This window comes from Capricornis sumatraensis, chromosome 7, assembly GCF_032405125.1.
Source record: "Capricornis sumatraensis isolate serow.1 chromosome 7, serow.2, whole genome shotgun sequence".
In the NCBI taxonomy this organism is placed as follows: Eukaryota; Metazoa; Chordata; class Mammalia; order Artiodactyla; family Bovidae; genus Capricornis; species Capricornis sumatraensis.
Genome location: NC_091075.1, coordinates 72747973 through 72768846, shown reverse-complemented (window position 1 = coordinate 72768846; position 20874 = coordinate 72747973).

Sequence of the window (20874 nt, the reverse complement as noted above, 5' to 3'; positions counted from 1 at the left end):
TCAATTAGACAAAACAACAGTTGGATTCATTCAAAAGTAAGAATTACATAAGAATTAATAAGAATTGTTGTCATTTACTGAACGTTGACTATATTGAAGGCACTGTACTAAAGGCTTTGCATAAATGTCCATTTAATTCTCACTTTGACTTAGATAGGCAGTTATTTTTGCAACCAGCTTCCCTTCTGTAGATGATAAAGTTAAAATAGGGAGAAACTAGATAGCTTGCTCAATATCACACAGGTAGTGATAGGACCCTGTGCTGAGTCCTACAGAGAGGTGATTTTCATTTCTACAGAAACTGTCCAGAATCTCCCTCTAGCTCTCTCTTGGAGAAAGTGAAGTTGAATGATGAGATTGATGCAGGGTAAAGGGTTTGTCGGAATAATCCACCTGTAAGTATAATGTCAGTATATGTATCTGGATGATACAGTGAACCTAACTTCATCTTATTCCAGTAACTCAGGTTTCTGTATTCATGGAGGTTCCAGACAGAACGATTCTAAGCCAAGACCTTAAAGACAGGTAAATGTTAATCCAGGAAAAGCGTGAGGAGCCAGAGGGGGATAGATGCCAGCACTCAGTGTGGAGTCTGTACCTCTGTGATGTTGGAGAAGACTCTTGAGAGTCCCTTGGACTGCAAGGAGATCCAACCAGTCCATTCTGAAAGAGATCAGCCCTGGGATTTCTTTGGAAGAAATGATGCTAAAGCTGAAGCTCCAGTACGTTGGCCACCTCATGTGAAGAGTTGACTCATTGGAAAAGACTCTGATGCTGGGAGGGATTGGGGGCAGGAGGAAAAGGGGACGACAGAGGATGAGATGGCTGGATGGCATCACCGACTTGATGGACATGAGTTTGAGTGAACTCCGGGAGTTGGTGAGGGACAGGGAGGCCTGGCGTGCTGCGATTCATGGGGTCACAAGGAGTCGGACACGACTGAGCGACTGAACTGAACTGAACTTAACTGAAGATCAACTATTAGATAATAATAACTATAGATAACATTTGTGGAGTGGATACTATATGCCAGACATTATTCTAAGTGCTTCACATGGGTTAACATATTTATCTCCGCAACAGCCCTATGAAGTAGACACTTTTGTTTATCTTCAGATGAGGAAACTGAGGCACTGCAAGGTTAAGTAAATTTCCCAAGATCACACAGCTAGTAAGTGACCAGGATGGGAACTGAACCCAGAGCCTACCCTAATCACATACTCATTGAGTTCTAAAACATAACTTACTGGAAGACAGGGAATTTGTTTAATATCCAGAACATTGTAGCATGCCTTAAATAAGCAGATGTTGGATGAACGAATAATACAATATTTGAATAAAATATTGTTATTTTGCTTCCTGAAGAGTTCTACAATTAACTGCTTCTTCAAAGTTGTTTATGTAACAATATAAACCTGCTCTAAACCCAGCCAGAACATTCCATTGAGTCTTATCAATCACATACAGATTAGGTCCTCCACTTCTTTTTTAAAATGTAATTCCACTCCATTCCATTCCATTCAATCCAGGAAATGTTCATCGACCTCCTGCTATAAGCCAGGATTTCAAAGAATAGGCTCAGATATCAAGATGGGAGCTCAGAGTCCAGCAAAGGAACAGATAATGTGAGCAAAAAGTACCCATACCATCAGACAACAGTATAATAAGGGAACTGATGAGGGTCTTTGTAAAGCTGATGTGCCAGCACTAATTCTCCCACAGGGGGAGTTTCTCCTGAGGGAGTTCCTGCAGGAGAAGACAGAGGACTCAACTTGCAGAATGGCATCGCAGCCACTAAACAGCTTATGCAAAGACATGTGGTGTTAGGATGCATGAGAGTCCCAAGAAGTCAAATGTAATTCAACTTCAAGGGAGCAATCGGCAAGGAGACCAGGAAAGTGCGATGAGATGGGTTTTAGAAGAGTCTTTCATGCTAAGAAATGTGTGCTTTTTTTTCTGTGAAGCTCAGAGCCATCAGATGGTGACATGATCAGTCAGATCTGACTGCTTCAGAGGAGATATATGTAGAGATAAAAATATCCAAAATGACTATTTCTATTCAACTGCCTTTTTTTTTTTTTAATCTCCTTGGGAGACTGAAAGGGACAGATAAACACCATCAGAAGGTTGAATGAGATTGGCCTAGCCCGATTACAGAACTTCTGGCCATTTCTGATAATTATTCTTAATCTCGCAGGGAATCTGAACAGCCTTTGTCTCTGTCACTCACTGTATTCTCTAATCCCCACTCTGGTGCCTGATTCGGTGCCTCTGTTTAATCTTTTGAAAGATTTATGGCCCCAGCACGTCTGCCTGTGATGAGCTCCTCTGATGTCAGTTACCAGCCAGGACGCTGGTGGAGAGATAGTTGGTTACAGTTGGGAACGTGTGACATGTCTGATCGAAACATACTGTGAGAGGTGAGCATTCCTCTAGGGAATGAACTTGGCATTTCAGCTTCATACAAGGGCCTATTGGGGAGAAGAGAGGAGGAGATGACAGTCTGCTAATGGGAATCTGCAACCTCAAGCCCCTTCTCTGTGGAAAGCTCACCTGCATGTTGGCAAGGATTGTTTGCATTTGGTTACCTCTCAGAGGATCTGGTGGAAATACAATCTTTAAATATTGACAGCAAAGCTGGGTACACAAAAATCACTTTGCTTTTACTTGCCCCAAACCACACACACTCAAACAGATGAAATATGTATGAAGCCAGAGTCATTTTGTAGCGGGCAGAGAGTGGGTCCCACAGAAGCATCTGGGACCTCATCCTGAGGCTCCGATACTGCGGTGACTCACGACAGAGATGGAGGAGGGGGCACCTTTGATCTGGGCTGGTTCTGTTTCTCATGTGACTGAAGTGCAGTCTTGAAAGTGCACTTTAAAAATGCACCTGCCTGTGTTTTATACTTGGCACCCCGGGACTTCCTAAGAGGGTCTCCTTTGGACAGGGGATTTATTGGGGAGCATTGGGGGATGGGAAAAAGTGGCAATGCAGGTTGTTCACAGCAAGTGGCTGTAGAGTCCAGAGAAAGGGTGTCGTTATCTAGTTTGCAGCAAGGCACTGTATGGCCGAGCATCGGTACTCAGCCATTCACACTGTATGGGGGCATTGATGGTGGGAATCTTCCGCTCATTGTTTCTGCCAGTCTGGGATCTGAAGGTGAAGGCGGAAGCTGGATATGGGTGGTGGCTGGAGCATGGGGCTGGGGGTGGCATGGAGGCAGGCAGGTAAGACTTTCCAACTCAGCCACTGCACCTGACAAGGCTGCACGGTATTGCCCTTCTTCAGAACAGCCCCCCTGCACCCAGTCCTCACCAGCTAACACACAAAACCTGTCTTCCCTATCAGTCTCTGACTGGCTATGAGCCAGGCAGAGAGCAATTTCATGGTGTCCAGGGCAATAAGCAGCAGGGACACTGGGTGTGAGGAATAGGGGCAGGGGAAAAAGAAAGAGAGATCAGTTTAACTTTCTCAGCTCTGCCTGAGGATTGGGCATTGGAAACCTGCCTAGATATAAGTCCCTGCCTCACTCTGCCCGCCAGCCACTGGTGCCAGGCACCTCCCCGCAAAGTCACAGGTAAAGATGAATAAAGGGAAAGGGGTAGAGTAGAAATAGGATGTGGGCTAGGATCCCCAAACCTGGGCTGCCACCTGCGAACAAGCTTGTGAGCCCATTGCCCACAGAACCCAGTCCAGACACCCAAGTGCAATGTGCAACACCCTGCATGACCTGTTGTGGTTTTTCAGTCGCTCAGTCGTGTCTGACTCTTTGCGACCCCATGGACTGCAGCCGTCCAGGCCTCCCTGTCCATCAGCATTCCCCAGAGCTTCCTCAAACTCTTGTCCATTGAATCAGTGATGCCATCCAACCATCTCATCCTCTGTCATCCCCTTCTCCTTCTGCCTTCAATCTTCCCCAGCATCAGGGTCTTTTCCAATGAATCAGTTCTTCACATCAGGTGGACAAAATATTGGAGTTTCTGCTTCAGCTTCAGTCCTTCCAATGAATATTCAGGACTGATTTCCTTTAGGATGGACTGACTCTGCTTGCAATACAAGGGACTCAAGAGTCTTCTCCAACACCACAGTTCAAAAGCATCAGTTTTTCAGGCCTTAGCTTTCTTTATAGTCCAACTCTCACATCCATACATGGCTACTGGAAAACCCATAGCTTTGACTAGATGGACCTTTGTTGGCAAAGTAATGTCTCCGTTTTTTAATATGCTATCTAGGTTGGTCATAACTTTTCTTCTAAGGAGCAAGCGTCTTTTCATTTCATGGCTGCAGTCACCATCTGCAGTGACTATGGAGCCCCCCAAAAATGAAGTCTGACACTGATTCCACTATTTCCCCATCTATTTGCCATGAAGTGATGGGACCAGATGCCATGATCTTAGTGTTTTGAATGTTGAGTTTTAAGGCAACTTTTTCACTCTCCTCTTTCACTTTCATCAAGAGGCTTTTTAGTTCTTCTTCAGTTTCTGCCATAAGGGTGGTATCACCTGCATATCTGAGGTTATTGATATTTCTCCCAGCAATCTTGATTGTTTGATTGCTTCATCCAGACCAACATTTCTCATGATGTACTCTGCATATAAGTTAAATAAGCAGGGTGACAATATACAGCCTTGATGTGCTCCTTTCCCAATTTGGAACCAGTCTGTTGTTCCATGTCCTGTTCTAACTGTTGCTTCTTGACCTGCATACATATTTCTCAAGAGGCAGGTAAGGTTTCTAGCATTCCCATCTCTTTAAGAATTTTCCACAGTTTGGTGTGATACACATAGTCAAAGACTTTAGCGTAGTCAATAAAGCAGAAATAGATGTTTTTCTGGAACTCTCTTGCTTTTTCAGTGATCCAGCGGATGTTGGCAATTTGATCTCTGGTCCCTCTACCTTTTCTAAATCCAGCTTGAACATCTGGATGTTCTCAGTTCATGTACTATTGAAGCCTAGCTTGGAGAATTTTGATCAATACTTTGCTAGCATGTGAGATGAGTACAATTGTGCAGTAGTTTGATCATTCTTTGGCATGGCCTTACTTTGGGATTGTAATGAAAATTGACCTTTTCCAATCCTGTGGCCACTGCTGAGTTTTCCAAATTTGCTGGCATATTGAGTGCAGCACTTTTACAGCATCATCTTTTAGGACTTGAAATAGCTCTGCTGGAATTCTATCACCTCCACTAGCTTTGTTCATAGTGATGCTTCCTAAGGCCCATTTGACTTCACACTCCAGGATGTCTGTCTCTAGGTGAGTGATCACACCGTTATGGTTATCTGGGTCATTAAGATCTTTTTGTAGTTCTGTGTATACCTCTTCTTAATATCTCTGCTTCTGTTAGGTCCATTACCATTTCTGTCCTTTATTGTGTCCATCTTTGCATGAAATGTTCCCTTGGTATCTCTGATTTTCTTGAAGAGATCTCTAATCTTATCCATTCTATTGTTTTCCTCTATTTCTTTGCATTGATCATTTAGGAAGGTTTTCTTATCTCTCCTTGCTATTCTTTGGAACTGGGCATTCAGATGGATATCTTTCCTTTTCTCCTTTGCCTTTAGCTTCTCTTCTTTTCTCAGCTATTTGTAAGGTCTCCTCAGACAACCATTTTGCCTTTTTCCATTTCTTTTCCCTGGGGATTGTTTTGATCACCACCTCCTATACAATGTTAGGAACCTCTGTCCATAATTCTTCAGGCACTCTGTCTATCAGATCTAATTCCTTGAATCTGTTTGTCACTTCCACTGTATAATCATAAGAGATTTGATTCAGGTCGTATCTGAATGGCCCAGTGGTTTTCCCTACTCGACCTAGCCCCTGTTTGCCTCTCCAACCCCATCTCCTTTGTGCTCCGCTCCCATCTTTCTCTGGCCACTCGCCCACCCTCCACACTATACCACCCCCACCGCCCCCCTACACACATACCCCTCAGCTCCAACAATATCAGACAGCTTGGAATTTTTCAAACATCTCAGGCCATTTTTGGCCCCAGTGCCTTTGCACATACCTTCTTCCTCTGCCCTCCACATCCCTCTGCCTGTCCACTCCGCAAACTGTTTCCAAGCATCAGCTACTAGGCATGGAGAACAAGAAGCCACAGTTCCTGCCCACATGAGCATGTAAGAGAGTCCTTTTTCCCTCCTTCCTTTTCTTCCTTTTCCTTCCCTTCCCTTTTCTCTCTCTCCTCACCAACTTGGTGAACTATCCATTCTTCAGAATTTGATTTTAACACGATTTCCTCAGAGACACTCTTTGCTTTTTCCTGGACAAAAGCCTCCCTTTTATGTCTGTGCTAACCTTGTAGTGTTGCCCTTCTCTCTAAATGAAGTCATCTAGGAGCTTGGGTACCAAGACCCCTCCACCTAGAGCACAATGCAAAATTCCTATTTAAGTCTCAGTGGACAGAGAACTTGGCTCACATCTTATTTGGGGCCAGTATTTCTCCCTCCAAGTACTACATGCACAGGGGTGTACATTAGGACATGGTTAACATGTTTTAAGTACTTCTTACTGTGTTCTTTTGGGCTTTTTATTTTGGTAGGGATTAGATGGTAGCATGATTTTTCTTCATAAAAGGAATATAGATAACTTCTCCTGAAATTGAACAAAGTGCAGCTTACATTTCTCCTTCTCTATGAAGTCTTCCCAGAGGGGGCGCCACCATGGAGTTTAACCCTCTCTGTCTCAGTAGGCTTGAAAGCCATAACAAAACGCCATAGACTGGGTGGCTTAAAGCATATTTATTCTTCACAATTCTGAATACTGAGAAGTCCAAGATCAAGATGTCAGCAGATTCAGTTCCTAGAAAAACCCAGCCTCCTGGTAGATGGAATCCTTACAGATGGCTGCCTTTTTGCTGTGACCTCATGTGGCAGAGTGACAGCAAGCAATCTTGGTGTCTGTTCTTATAGGGACACTAATCTTATCAGATCAGGGACCACCCTTGTGTCTTCATTATGTCTAATTACCCCTTTACTCTAAACACAGACACTCTGGAGGCTAGAGTCTCAATATATGAATCTGGGGGGACGCAATTCAGTCCAGAGCACCCTCCTCTCTTTGTACTCCTTTGGAGCCCCAGCCCTCACAGTAATCTGACCCAACCTACTCAGTTCCCAGAGAGAAAGGCCCTGTGTGCCTAGGGACTTGTATGTAAATCTGACACTCACCTACCTTCAGTTGTATTTTTAGGGAACTCTTTAAAAAATAGGGAGATTCAAGATGGAAGGGACATATATATACTTATGGCTGATTCACGCTGTTGTACGGCATCTGGCCCCCTTACTGCATGGCAAATAGAAGGGAGAAAGGTGGAAGTCGTGACAGATTTCCTCTTCCTAGGCTCCAAAATCACAGTGCACGATGAGTGGGCGAATCATAGTGACTGGGCGAATGCACAACAACAACGATGGCAGAAACCAACACAACACTGTGATTGCTTCTTGGCAGGAAAGTGATGACAAACCTAGACAGCGTATTGAAAAACAGAGACATTACTCTGTCTCATATGGTCAGAATACACTATAAGGTTCATATAGTCAAAACTATGGTCTTCCTAGTGGCCACCTACGGTTGTGAGAGCTGGACTGTAAAGAAGGCAGAACGCCAAAGAATCGATGCCGTCGAACTGTGGTACTGGAGAAGACTCCTGGAAGTCCCTTGGACAGCAAGGAGATCAAACCAGTCAATCTTAAGGGATATCAACCCTGAATATTCACTGGAAGGACTAATGCTGAAGCTGAAATATTCCAGTATTTTCGTCATCTAATGCAAACAGACAACTCACTGGAAAAGTCCCTGATGCTAGGAAAGATCGAGGGCAGAGGAGAAGAGGGTGTCAGAGGATGAGCTGGCTGGATGGCACCACCGATGCAATGAACATGAATTTGGGCAAACTCCAGGAGGTGATGAGGGACAGGGAGGCCTGGTGTGCTGCAGTCCATGGTGTTGCAAAGAGTCGGATGTGACTGGGCAACTGAACAACAACAACAATGAGAGAAACCAACACAATACTGTAAAGCAACTTTCCTCCCATTAAAAATAAAGTTCTTAAAAACCTACCATAATTATTAGTACTCTGTGATATTGACATAAAGATAGACAGATAAAGCAATGAAGTAAAATTGAAAGTCTAAAAAAAAATAATTCTTCAAACCTTGGAGAATATAAAATGCACCAACAAAAAAAAATTGAAAGTTGCCGACAAATTCCATAACCAGGAGATAACATTTCAATGTGCATCTTTCCAGATGATCTATGTAATTATCTACTTGTCTAAATTTTTAATAAAAACAGTGTCACCCAGTACAGACAAGCTGGTAGCTGCAGTGGGCTCATGTTCCGATCACAGTTCAATCTCGATTCTATGTGATGAACCAAGGGACACACCTGAGGGTCTCGTGGACCAAAAACTGTCTTCAAAATTAGAATCTCAAAGAATTTTAGAGATCTACTCTTTCCCCCTGAAGTATTTGTTCACAGGTTGAATCAATCTGAGTCTTATTTTTTTTACTGAAGTGTAAGTTGACTTACAATGTTGTGTCAGTTTCAGGTGTACAGCAAAGTGATTCAGTTATACATACATCCACTCCTTTTCAGATTATTTTCCATTACAGGTTATTACAAGATATTGAGAATAGTTCCTGATCTTATACAGTAGGTCCTTGTTTATTTTACATATGGGCATGTTCAGTCACTCAGTCACTCAGTCATGTCCAACTCTTTGCAACCCTGTAGACTGTAGCCCGCCAGGCTCCTCTGTCCATGGGATTTCCTAGGCAAGAATACTGGAGTGAGGTGCTATATCCTTCTCTAGGGGATCTTCCCAATCCAGGGATTGAACCCAAGTCTCCTGCGTTGGAAGGTGGGTGCTTTACCAGTGGGCCACTTGGGAATGCCCGTTTTATATATAGCAGTGTGTATCTATTAATCTCACGCTCCTGATGTATCTTCCCGCCCCAGCCCCCCCACCCCCGCCCACCGCTACCACCTCCCCACTTCCACTCTGGTAACCATAAACTTGTTTTCTATGTTTGTGGAGACTCACTTATGGCACCTGTCGCCAGGGGAATGATGTGGATGGATGATCATACATACATGCTTGCTTTGGGATAAAGACCAAGTCTTTCTCACGGCCTGGAAGGCCCTGCACACGCACAGGCTGGCTCTATCTCGTCCCAGCCTCATCACTCCACTCTGCACCCATCTTTCAGTCTTTCGTGCACACTGTGTTCTCTCTCACATCACAGTCTGGCGTATGTTGGACCCTCTTTCTAAAGTGCTCAGCCCCGATGCCTTTGCCTGGTTAGCTCCTACTTGTCTGCGAATCAGAGCATCAGGGGTCCTCGCTTAGAATCCTTCCCTGAATCCCAGGCAAGAGCAGCATTTTCTCTTACTTGTTCTGTAACATCTGGTCCCTCCCTTCTTGGCATATATCTAGGCCTGATTTAGCACGTGTGTCTGTCTTCTCAAGCAGAGAACTCTATTCTCTTTGTTGTATCCCCAGCCACTGGCCCTGTGCCTGTCACACAGTTCAGTTCAGTCGCTCAGTCGTGTCCTACTCTTTGCGACCCCATGAATCCCAGCACGCCAGGCCTCCCTGTCCAACACCAACTCCCGGAGTTCACTCAGACTCATGTCCATCGAGTCGGTGACGCATCCATTCATCTCATCCTCTGTCGTCCCCTTCTCCTCCTGCTCCTAATCCCTCCCAGCATCAGAGTCTTTTCCAATGAGTCAACTCTTCGCATGAGGTGGCCAAAGTACTGGAGTTTCAGCTTTAGCATCAATCCTTCCAGTGAACACCCAGGACTGATCTCCCTTAGGATGGACTGGTTGGATCTCCTTGCAGTCCAAGGGACTCTCAAGAGTCTTCTCCAACACCACAGTTCAAAAGCCCCAATTCTTTGGCACTCAGCTTTCTTCACAGTCCAACTCTCACATCCATACATGACCACTGGAAAAACCATAGCCTTGACTAGACGGAACTTTGTTGGCAAAGTAATGTCTCTGCTTTTTAGTAGGTACTCAATATTTGACAAAAGAATGACTGAAGGAGAATTCAACCTTGATTTTTTTTTTATTAAATTGCATTTTCTGATGAGATGAAAACTGAGGCCCTAAGTTTACTTTCCCTCTGAGATCACACAGACAATTAGACATTGAAGCAGGTGAGTCAGGGAGTGGGCACCCTCAGCTGTTGATATGCTGCGGATGAGGCCTCCTCCTGTAAATCAGTAACTGTGAGCCAACTGAGCGGCAGGTTTCCCAAATCTAACTTTTAAAGCAAGGTCAGGAAATTGGGGTTTATTTTTCTAAGAAAATATAGAAACCACAAAATTGTGAACAGAATCATAAGTTATGACTTATGTTTGAGGGAAATTGCTTTTCACTCTAGAAAACTACTGCAGACTTTCCATCTCTGAACACAATTCCTTCTCCAATTATGAAATCATATTGTTTTCCATATATTATGTTTCCCTTTGAGTCTGTCTATATATATATTCAATAAAGGATTTTATTCTTTGAAAAAAAAAAAAAAAAAGAGGGAAAGGAAGAGATAGAAAAATAAATAGAAAGAGTAACCAGGCACATTTTTAAGAGTTTTCTAGGATTTGCCTTCTGTTTCTTTTTTTTAAAACTCAATCTTTTTTTTTCATATAGCATTTACCAATATTGATTCTAGTTGTATTGAACAGCAAAATATGCAGGAGAGAGAAAAGGCAAGCAGTCAGTGATAAATGTTTCCTAGAAAACATAGCTGCTGGCAAGATGAGTATCTGGCTCATTGATAGCCTGGGTGAAAAGAGATCCAGACAGTAATGATGGCTCTGCTGGTGGGGATGTCAAAGACAGGTGAAATGGGCATAAATTTTGGCTCACAACTTCACTATACAAGAAGCATAACATTTTAAATTATCTCTCGTAACTCATAAGGGTCACTCTCATTTCTTTGTGAGGTAATCACCCCCATAACATTTTTATGCTCCAGGGCATCAGGGCATCTAGGGGTTCATGGAGAAAGCATCTCAGTCCACACAGATGGGCATTAGGTAGCCCTCCTGACCTGCTCCCCCAGGTCTATCTAATGATGCTCCATCACTGAGGGCCTTCCTTTTTGGATCTTACTGCCATCCTTCCCACTATGCCAGAACACCAATCAGAACGCTATGCCAAAGTGGAGCAGGAAGATAGAAAGTCCAGTGTTTTCAGTTGAATTGTGTCCCCCTCCTAAAAATATGGGCTTCCCTGGTGGCTCAGAGGTTAAAGCATCTGCCTCCACTGCAGGAGACCCAGGTTCGATCCCTGGGTTGCGAAGATCCCCTGGAGAAGGCAATGGAAACCCACTCCAGTATTCTTGCCTGGAGAATCCCATGGACGGAGAAGCCTGGTAGGCTATAGTCCATGGGGTCACAAAGAGTTGGACACGAATGAGCGACTTCACCTTCACCTAAAAATACGTGGAAAGCCTAACCCTAAGTACCTCAGAATGTAACCTTACTTGGAGATAGGATAGTAATGAGGTAATGAGGTAGTAATAGAGGTAAGGAGGTTAAGCAACCAATATGCCTGGTGTTCTTATGAGGAGGGGAGATTTGGACTCAGAGATGGACATGCACAGCTGGAAGGCCACGTGGAGACACGCGGGTAGGAGGCAGTCATGTGACTGGAGTGATGTGTCCCTAAGCTAAGGGGCCCCATGAACAGTCAGTAAACACCAGAAACTGCATGAGGCAAGGAAGGATTTTTCCTCAGAGCCATCAGGGACACCTTAATTTTGGACTCCTAGCCTCTGGGACTGTGAGACAGTACATTTTTACTATTTCAAGCCACTCACATTTTGAAGCTTTGTTACAGCAGTCCTAGGAAACTAATGCCTCCAGTTTCTCCTTTCTTCTGGCCAAGACAGTTTTATTTAGAGGCCTAAATCTCAAGGGTTTAGGTTTTTGGAAAATAAGGACAGAAAGACCTGCTTGGTATCTGCTCTCCCGCTGGAACACACGTGTACCCAAAGACAATGAGGAGAGGGCATGCCTGCTGCTTGCTTGGATAGGAAGAAAGAAAAAGCGGACAGTAGAGTAAGAAAAGCAAACCCACCAATTAATATCTCCAAATATTACCCAAGCTGCATAGTGATACTAAGCCACTAGGACGTCAACGTTGTGGCCCTAAGAGTCAGTGTGGCTCTAAGACACATATTGTCACATTTCAGCTGGATGAGCTGTGGGGTCACTCAAATCAATGTGGCATTCATGCCTCCATAAACCAGGGTTGAGCCATTGCTAAGCCATCACAGCACTCTTCTCCAGACCCTGGCCTTGGTAGCCAAATCCTCAATGCCAAGTTCTAGGCATTTGCACTGAACCGTGGTGGGAGGTGGTGACTAAAGTGAGTGAACTTAGTAACACAAGTGCACAGATAGTGCCCACAACCCCCTACTGCTTCTCAGAGCCTGTACCAAATAGTGAGGCTCTGCTGGAGAAAGTCAAATGACTTCATGGGTTTGGGACGTTACACATGTACAGCCTGGTTTAAACCAGGGCCTCGAGTCATCTGTGTCTATATACTCGGCTTCTCACCCCACACCGATCAAGAATTCTAACTCTGCCTTTCTCAAACTTTGGATGCCACATCTCTCTCCCCCGTGCATCAGATTCACTACCTGCTTCACAAAGAGCAGAGGCGCCATCAATCCCCTGCTCACACACCGATGAAGTTAGCTGTATCCCCATCCATCATTTCCTTCTTCCCTTCAATGAACATGGAATTCCTCCTTTGCACAAGCATCATCTTTCCCCCACCACATCCTCTGCCACCTACCTCTGTGACTTGAGCTGCTAGCATATAGGAGACCCTGTGTGTTGTGTTCACCAACTATGTGGTACTTAGTGAGTGCTCAATAATTATTTATAAACTATCATCATCCTTGTCCTCTTGCAGTCAAATATTCTACATGGATTTTATCCTCTCAGTACAAAAATATGCTGAAATGCTCTTGGTTAAGCAAGCAGACAAATGTTTTTTCAGCATAGAAACAGCCTTGTAGCCCCCACTCCTTCCTTTCCTTGACCACCAAATTTGTCAAGGCAGCCATCTACATTCACTTGTGCCATTGTCTTATCCCAAGACCTCCCTCCCCTGTTTATTCCTCAACCCATGACAACCTGGACCCCTGCTGTCTCACCCCTCTGTGCTTCTTAAAGAGATCTCTCTCTCCAAGATCACCAGCTGTCCTCTGACAGTCAGGAAACTGCTCCACCCTTACTTGGCTTGCTTTCTTGCTGTCCTTAACACTTCTGAACAACATCTCCCCTTTGAATCCTCTTTTCCTTGATTTTCCTCCTCCCCCCAGCCTTTCCTTCTCTGTCTCATCTAAGGCTCCTCTTTCTCATCCCTCTTCTCCTCCCCTCTCCCTCCGGATAGTCTCATCGCACCCATGGTTACCATCCAACTTGGACTTTTCCACAGCTACAGCCCCATTTGTCATATTGGACTCCTTTGTTGTAAAATTCCCCCCAAACTCACCTCAAGGTACCTGTGCCAAACCAAGCCCATCTCATCCACCTCTCAAACCTGCCCTCCATCTGCATTTTCTGTCCTATGATGGGCAACACAGTTCATTCAATCATCTGAGCAAGACACCTGGGAGTCACCCTCCTTCTCACCTTTGAGCTCTAATTGGTCACCAAGATCTGTCAGCTTTGCCTCTAAAAAGTGCCCTGAAATCTGGCCATCTTCCCATGGTTAGATTTTTAGTTCAGGTATCACCATTTCTCATGCAGAATCCTGTATTGCATTCTAACATATTTCCTCCCAACCCACATCCTCCTGGGATCAGTTTCTGTTAAAAAAAAAAAAAATCTGAATATGATCATCTCTTTTCCTGCTTAGGTTACTTCAGGGCTTACCAGGGATCTTATGCTACAGTGTAAACACCCTCTGTGGCCTGCCTCCTGCCTGTTCCTCAAGCCCCATGCTCCAGCCAGCCTTGGTCCTCTGTGCTCTGCACTTTCAGAATGTGTTTTCCCCTCCTCCTTTACTGACTGGATCCTTCTTGTTTATCACTACTGTATTAATCAGGATTTCTTTTCTTGTGATAAAGACGTACCTCAAAGTAGTTTGAGATAAGAATTTATCATCAGGATAATGTATTGTCTCATGAACTCCAAGAACAGGAATCTACTTGAGCTTCAGAAGTACAACTGACCCACGATAAACTCAAGGTTGGAGTGTGGACCCTCCACACAGTTGAAAATCTAAGTGTAGGTTCTCTGTAGCCCATGAATCACATGGTACTATAGTATTTACTATTGAAAAAAATCTGCTTATAAGTGACTTGCCTGGTTCAACCTTGTGTTGTTTAAGGGACAACTCTATTTGGATGACAGACTATATTGGATGTTTAGAACTGTCACAGCAAAGTGCCACAGATTTTTATTTGTATTTTCTTACAGTTATAAAAGCTGGAAGTCAGAGATCAGAGTGCCAACATGTTCAGTTTTGGTGAGAGCTCTCTTCCTGGCTTGTACGTGACAGGATAGAAAATGAGCTCTAGCATCTTTTCCTCTTATTATAAGGATACTAATCCCACAATGAGGGCCTTACCCTCATGACCTCATCTAAGCCTAATTATCTCCCAAAGATTCCATCTCCAAATACCATCACACTGGGGTTAGGGCTTCAATATATGAATGCTCGGGGATACAATTCAGTCCATAGCAACAATCCAGTGCTGGGGGATCCTCTATAGTACTAGGTCCAGCGAAACTTTTTTTCTCGGAGCATTCACCCTGTTACAGAGCAATCACCCTGTCACAGAGCGGGACAGAAATAGCACACAGTGCGGGATGTGGCATTTGTGACAAAGACCATCTTTTCAGGATACGGTTAGACTGTTCCACATACTCTAAGACTGAGTTGGGGAGGGGATGTGGGCAGCACAAATACATGCTGGGGGAGAGAACATATTGTCTCCTAGTTTTACAAGAGAGGAACAACTATTTTGAGAGGGCACCTGAAGGTACATCATCCTCCTTCCCAGATTCTAATCTTCTCAGTTGAGTCAAAATTAATATACCCAAGCCTGAGGCCATATACATTCTTTAAGACAGCCTACACAATAAATGAATATTCTCTTAATCCGTTTTGTAGAAAGGAAGAATGGAGATTGACAGTAAAAGTAGACTTTGTCAGACAATTAGAAAATGAAGAATTGGGGTTTTTTCCATGTGCATTTTGCCCAAAATTAGGAGTGGGAATGGGAATCATTTCATTGTGTTTCCCTGGAAACTAGGAGTCTAGAGATTCCACCATAACAGCTCTGACCTCCCATAGGTCAAAGGGTCTTTTGGGGGTCTTTATGGAGACATCCTTACATAGGCATAGATGATTAAATCATCATCCTTCGGCGATCAAGTCAACCTCCAGTTCTTTTCCTCTACCCAGAGGTCAAGGAGGTGGGAATGAAAGTTTCAACCACTTTCGTTGGTTCTCCTGTCAACCAGCTCCTATCCTTAGGTGCTTCCCATAACAAAAAGACCTTTAGCACTCTCTTCAGGTGAAATTCTAAGGATTTGGTGAGCTCTGTACCAGAAATGGGGATGAAGATCAATTACCTATGTCTTACTATAAATCACAATATCACACATGTGTTTTGTTTACAAGTTCTGGAATGAGAGTCTTGAATTATTTTTTTTTTTCTTTTTTGGCCACTTCTCATGGCATGCAGGATCTTCCCCAGACCAAGGATCGAATGTGCGCCTCCTGCAGTGGAAGTGCACTGTCTTACCTACTAGATCACCAGGGAAGTCCTTTTGAATATCTTTTAGTCATTGGGGTTGCCTCTGCTGCCACCAAGAACCTCTGGGCTGGCCACAACCTTGGAAATGTCCCCTTTACTCTAATCTCCGTGGTCTTCTCCTTGATGAGTCAGAGCCAAACATGCAAGAGTTGACCATGCAATACACATGCTATGATTTGTCTGTAGAAAAGAGAACCAAGGGATAGACACAGAGTCAGACAGATGGAAACTGCTGATCAAAAGTGATGGAGGATGTGATCCCATGTCTGCCAAATGGGCCAACTGATTCTGCTTCTTTGACTTCAACTAATTCATCAGAGAAGCCAGGCATGCTGCAGTCCATGGGGTCACAATGAGTTGGACATGACTGAGCAACTGAACTGAACTGAACTGAATCTGTCAGCCATAAGTAGTGCTGAAGCATGTGGCATCTCCTGCCGGACAGGGCCTGCCCCACGACACTGAGTTTGTAACTTGCATCCATACCCAGAATGTGACTTTTCTGCAGGCCATCAGAGCCCAAGAGAGAGAAGCTGGAGGAAGCCGATCCTGCTGCCAATTTACCACTCACGCAGGGCAGAGAGGAGCCAGGAGTTACTTGGAATTTTCCAGAGCAGATGCATGGGAGGATGAATGTGATGTTTTCTGGTAAAAGTCCTATTCCACTTTCCTGAGGCCTCCCCCAGTACCACTCGCCCCTGTTCCTTTATGGAGTTATCTGGGTCTATAGGTGGGAGTGCAGATTTAGTCACCAGAAGGTTCACAATGAATCTAACCAGCACATGGACCAAGGATCAAATAGTGCATTGATCTAAGGCTGAAAATTATTCTCTCTTCTATTTCCCATACCAAAAAATATCATCCAACACAGCTCATCTGAAGTTCGGAAATTAAATGTATTGACAACAGAAAATATTCCAACAAGAAAAATGCCTTTTTTTATCATCAAATTCTTGGGGAGTAATATAAGTTCAAGGACTAAATCCTTTTGCAGATTAAAACTCAAAGAAATCAATCTTTAAAGCAAAACACGTTGCCCTTGTGAGCCCAAAGTCCAAAATTCTCAAGCTATAACCAGAGTTCTTCAGGCAAAAAAAGAACTCCCAGGGGATGTGGGAGGGGATTCAAATTCTTTCTGCAACTATTTCCTATCTTCCTCTCTTTGGGATGGATATAGTTTCTTCAAAGCTCAAAGTTTTTCATGGATGTCATCTTTCTAAAGAATTCGGAGGTTTAATAAGACTCCTGTTAGACTAACGTCTAACCCAGTCTCACCTGTTCCCTTTAGGTAAGTCCCATCTTTATGAAGTGTTCCTAGAATGTCATAATTGTATATATGTATTGGTCAGAATCCCCAGATAACAGGCAAAATCTGCTTCTTTCTTTGCATTAATTGTTGGTGATACCCAATAATACTCTAATATTTTGTGTTCATCTTTCTAGTCAGCCCTCCTTGGCCAGCTACCAGATTATGTAGTGACTTTGGATAGTTGTCTCAATTTTCCAGGATGTCCCTCTAATTGCTCTTATTGTGGTTTCATTAACATCTCTAAAAGACTGCTTCTCCCAGTTTTTCTGGATTTTAGCTCCTTCTGGGGAAGCCATTCTAGATGCTTTTCTTCTTGCTTCTCTTCATGTGTTAGATTTCTTTGATCCCCAATCCATGTTCAGATCTTACGACAACTAAAGTGTCTCTTCCTTCCTAACTCCCTTTTTAAGAGTCATCACACTTGTATGCCTCTCCTTTTCCCATTTCTCTAACTTAGGCTTCTGGATTATTCTCCTTTCTGTATCTGAAATATATCACCCTTTCTCCTAAGGAAAACTTTCCTTTCCTCCAGCTTTATCAATCTACTCTCCTGTATTTCACCCCTCATTCTTCTTATATTCCTGTCCTGGTGGCAAGGAGGCATATTTTTCGTACCGCTGCAATTTTTCCCTTAATTTCCAGTGCAATCTGATATCTAGAGACAGAAAGTTCCAGGTGTGGGGCCTTTACATGGCCCTCTTGGACTCTGAGTGTGCAATAGTTTATTTGTTTCTCTACCTCATCTCAAGAAGATGGCACCTTCTCCATATAATAAGGGTTCTTATTCTTTTCTCTTTTCTTTTTGGTCTGTTTATCAAGAAAACCCATCACCCTTATGGTGAAGCCACCTAAAGCCATAGTCAGAGCTTAAATAATCATCAAATCCATAGTCAGTATGAAACCACATGTTAGGAGCCAATAGACAAGCCAGAGAGCTGTGGATTACATCTCCAGCCACCTCCTGGGGCTCCAAAGGCAGTTCACAGGTTTGCAGGCGTCTTATACCACATTGTTTCCTAGGTCTGACACTAACAATTTAAGCCATTTCCTCATATATTAGTGTTCTGTAGCATACATGAAACGACTTTTCTCTTTGTTCAGTTTGAAGTCTCTGCCTGCAGACACAGCTGAGAAACACAATAGAGGCAGCAAATATTGTTCTGCCTGCTCATGCTTAAAATGATCTAATCTCTGACACAGACTTACCCACAAACCAGTGCCTATGCCAAGCAGGGCAGGTAAAGTTTCAAGCCAAGAGGCAGCGCTCAGCACCATGAAACTGAAGAAGCACGTGGTCGCTGAGACCCGTGAATAGTTTCCTTAAGAGTGGTATCCCACGCAGGTAGAAATCCCACTCCCTAAGCCTAAGGCTTAACTACCCAAAGCAAGATAACGTCAGAAGCCTCACTTTCCACCTGTTCCTTTGCTCTCCAAATGCTCAGCCCTGTCAATACCTCACGGTCCTGGGTTCACACAACAGATAGCAGGGCTTTAGGGAGGTCAAAAACTAACACTCATGCTCTCCGTCCATGTCCAGATAATTACCTCAGTTGAGCAGATGGAGATCAGAATATCATGCTTATCACCCATAAGGCTGTTGAGACCGTGGTCTGGGTCTGCGATCGTGTCTGACTCACTGACAACTCTCTCTTGAGTCTGACACTTGCTCATCCAGACACGGACTGGCTTGGACAGCCAATTCCTGCAGCTCCCTCACTCTGGGAGCCTGTGCGCTCCCTTCTCTCAAGTCATGTAAACATCACAGAGCATCCCCAGGTCTCAGGACAGAAAAGGGATTAACCAGTGCAAACCTATCACATATGTCACTCATAGATACACATTTCTCTTTAATCCATGAGCCTGCCTAAGAGTGTTTTTTGTCCCTTCTCTGATTGTTCGCCCTGGGGATGAAGCTGTCTAGCTTCTCTGGTGGGGGCAGTTAAACTTTAAAGACCTTCTCATCTGCCACGCCATGGGGACCCTGGGGGGGAAGCTATTATTATTTAATACATATCAAGAGCCTTCAACTCCTTGATGCTTCCCATTGATCTCACTCTCACTAGTTACACGCTGATGGCATTTCTGTATGGTATCACTGCTCTATGGATGTTGATAAATGCTATATAAAAGTCTATTAAGTTAATCTAATGGCTGCCATGCTGGTTCCCCTAATGACACGGCAGATAAGAGAGCCTTTAGAGTTGAAGTGTTCCCAGGAAAGCTGGAAATTGTTCCCCTCGGTGTTTAACGATCATTAAAATAAGCAAGCTATAGCTATTACTGGGGTTTCTTCACAACCTCAACCTTCTGTGCCCAAACTCCAGGCTCCATGTGAGGAAACACTTTCCTGGGGCTCTTAGGGACAACTTTCAAAGCATTTGGATTTACCACTTACACTTTCTCTGCTATGCTTTCTCATCTCTGCTTCCTGTGTCCTTCTCTCTTGCTGTCTTTCTCTTCGTTAGACTCCACGTGTAAGTGAGGTCGTGTGGTACTTACCTTTCTCGGTCTGACTTACTTCACTAGCATAATGCTCTCAAGGCGTATTCGTGCTGTCAAAACGACAGGATTTTCTTCTTTTCAAAAGAGTTTTATTGGAGTATAGTTGATCTACAATGTTGTGTTAGTTTCAGACATACAGAAAAGTGAATCCGTTATACATATAAACATCTCTACTTTTTTAAAAGATTCTTTTCCCATTTAGGCTGTTACATATTACTGAGTAGAGTTCCCTGTGCTATACAGCAGGTTCTTGTTAGTTATCTGAATTATATATAGTAGTGTGTATAAGTGGAGAAGACAATGGCGCCCCACTCCAGTACTCTTGCCTGGAAAATCCCATGGATGGAGGAGCCTGGCAGGCTGCAGTCCATGGGGTCGCGAAGAGTCGGACACGACTGAACGACTTCACGTTCACTTTTCACTTTCATGCATTGGAGAAGGAAATGGCAACTCACTCCAGTGTTCTTGCCTGGAGAATCCCAGGAACAAGGGAGCCTGGTGGGCTGCCATCTATGGGGTTGCACAGAGTCAGACATGACTGAAGCAACTTAGCAGCAGCAGCAGCAGTGTGTATAAGTCAATCCTAATATATCTCTCCTTTCCCTCTATCCCCTGGTAACCATGTTTGTTTTCTACATCTGTGACTCTACTTCTATTTTGTAAATAAGTTAATTTGTACCTTTTTAAAATTTTTTCACACCTAAATGATATCATGATAGTTGTCTTTCTGTGTCTGACTTCCTTCACTCAGAATGACAATCTCTATATCTATCCATGTAGTTGCAAATGGCATTGTTTTTTTTAATGACTGAGTAATATTCCACTATATGTATGTACCAGTTCAGTTCAGTTGCTCATTCGTGTCCCACTCTTTGCAACCCCATGGACTGCAGCATTCCAGGCTTCCCTTCGTTATCCATCCCTCTGCTGATAGACATTTAGGTTGCTTCGATGTCCTGGCTATTGTGAACAGTGCTGCTATGAACATTGGGGTGCATGCATCTTTTCAAATTATGGTTTTCTCCAGTTACATGCACAGGAACCGGACTGCTAGATCATATGGCAGTTCCTAAGGGACCTCCATACTGTTCTCCACAGTGGCTGTACCAATTTACATTCCCACCAACAGTGTAGGAGGGTTACCTTTTCTCCACATCTCCTCCAGCATTTATTGTTAATGAATATTTTGATGATGGCCATTCTGACTGGTATGAGGTGATACCTCAATGTAGTTTTGATTCGTATTTCTCTAATAATTA